Consider the following 2,468-nt stretch of genomic DNA (forward strand, 5'->3'; position numbering starts at 1 on the left):
TGTTGCTGTAGTTTATAATTTTGGCCATACCACTCCTGAGAAATCTGATCACAGTATTTCGGGTTTAAGACAGGAATCTATGCAAATACATTTAGCTACTATAGTTTTCTAGACTTTCAATTGAGATGTTTCTCCCCTTCTTCCCTTTCTTCTTCCTCCCCCTCCTCTTCTTCTTCTCTTTCTTCTTCTTCTTCTTCTTCTTCTTCTTCTTCTTCTTCTTCTTCTTCTTCTTCTTCTTTCTTCTTCTTCTTCTTCTTCTTCTTCTTCTTCTTCTTCTTCTTCTTCTTCAACTTCTTTCTCCTTCTCCTTCTTCTCCTTCTTCTCCTTCTTCTCCTTCTTCTCCTTCTCCTTCTCCTTCTCCTTCTCCTTCTCCTTCTCCTTCTTCTTCTTCTTCTTCTTCTTCTTCTTTTCTTTTCTCTTCTCTTCCTACCCTCTCCTCTCCCTCCTTCTTTTTCTTCTCTTTCTTCTGCTAATGATGATGATAATGATGATGAAGAAATAGGAAACCATCTATAATAATACTCAATTCTAAGAACAGCTCCAATTAGCAATAATCGCGCCTCGGATAAACCTCATTGGCTACGATACTGCCATTGCGCAAAGCTCTAAGAACAGCTCCAATGTATAAATCAGAAAAAAAAATTCATCATACATGCAATGCTATCAAGAATGGACTCAAGGAGGACCAACCGAGAACATTTATAATCTTACAGGTATGAACTATGGATAAATGGCAAGTCTCAGTAGCTACCCACTAATGTGCCTTTCTTAGGGCGGCCAGGACCGGCAATAATGACAGCCTCTAAACAGGGGCATAGAGAGAACACAGATCTAATACCTAGAACCAAACTCCACGAAAACAGGAGTACATCAATAGTACCCGGTTTTAGCTGAAAGTTTGTATAGAAAACATCTTGAATAAGACTGGAGAATAATCAGTTGCTAGGCAGGGATTTTGATAGCTTGAAGAGTCAGAGTAGTGACTCAGGTAACTCTGGGCTACCAAAATAAACACATCAAAGTAAAAACTTGAGAAGATAATCAGAACATGACTTCTGTGTTAGGAACTCTCTTCTTGATTCTACCAGCCACTGGATCCCTGATCTTACAAACTAAAAGTTTCATTAGATTGATTTACCCCAAAATTTCTCTCCTCGATCTCTAAAACATCAAAATAGGAATGCGAACAAACTGCAGTCAATCCGTCAATCAATAAAACACCCTGCATTAACCCTGATATACAATATTCACTATTTTTGAATGAGCAGTCACAACAAAACATATTTATGAACAAACATTTGAAAAGATTCAGCAATAGAGAAAAGAACCATCTGATATCTCAGGGATATACTTTTTCTTTGAAAGACTATAACCTGAAAGAAAATGCTCAAGAATCTCTCATTTCATTTATGAAACTATAGCATAGAGTCATGGAGAAGGAAGAATATAGGACCAGTACAGTGCTCACTATACAGATGGAAAATGTATCATTAAATTGACTATAAGAGGCAATGGTGCCACATTTAATGGAATAATTAACATTCTTGATTTCATGAAACAGAGCAGATTAACCCGAAGCATTTATTGACTGAATATCTGGAATGAGTTTCATTTCAGGCGTGGCCTGATTCTGAAACTCAGATGACATCATCCACTTTATCTATTCTGCAACTTTACTTGTCTCAGCTTTTCTTTTACTTGGGCCCCAGATCTTTCTTTCTCTACACAGATTTTCAAAGTATATGGCAAGACACTCTTCAGAAGTCCCAGGCCTATATGCTTTTCAGCTCATAATCCTAAAAGAGAAGAAAAAAACTCAAGTTCCCCCAAAATATCCCAGGCAAAACTCTGGCCTGGGAAAATGTCACATACCCCTATCTGAAAATATCACTAAGTCCTTTGGGATGCAGTACTATGATTGTCAAATGCACATCTGGGATTGGAGTTTGGTACTATAATTCACAGCCTACCGGCCCTCCATGGGACCAAGAAGTTTCTAAGAGGCCCTGAATAGGTGCAATAGTTTCTAATGCTTGCCTTGAGCTATATTCACCACAACGTGCTACTTCGTGAAACCCAAAGAAACAAGTCAATGAATTAAAACACATCGTTATTAAATTTTGCAGAACTCAAGGAGTGGGGGACATAAAGAGATGAAAATAACCAGAAGATAAGACATGTGGAATTTAACGTGAAAGATCAGTGTCCATAAAAGAGGAATCCAGAAAGAGAGAGGAGCACATATGGAGAAGGGGCAGTCAGCTAAGCCAGAGCTGGATCCCACAACTCAGAATGCCATGTGGATTGTCAGCCCTGGGGCCGCTTTCTGTGGCTTCTCACCGATATCTGGGGAAACTGGACACCAACAGCACAACATATGGAGTTGAAATGAGAGAACTCTCTCATTTTTTTTAATAGTACAATTTGCTTTTGTTCTTGAAACTGAAAAAGTGTATTTTTCTAAAAAG

General features: G+C 38.5%; 1 pseudogene; it reads right to left on the minus strand.

The window, feature by feature from the left end:
* Positions 1-539: 539 nt before the first annotated feature.
* LOC112840112 (U4 spliceosomal RNA) lies at positions 540-605 on the minus strand (annotated as a pseudogene).
* Positions 606-2,468: the final 1,863 nt, after the last annotated feature.

Source organism: Callorhinus ursinus, unplaced genomic scaffold, assembly GCF_003265705.2.
Source record: "Callorhinus ursinus isolate GAN/ISIS: 27379988/994484 unplaced genomic scaffold, GSC_fseal_2.0 scaffold45, whole genome shotgun sequence".
Taxonomy (NCBI): Eukaryota; Metazoa; Chordata; class Mammalia; order Carnivora; family Otariidae; genus Callorhinus; species Callorhinus ursinus.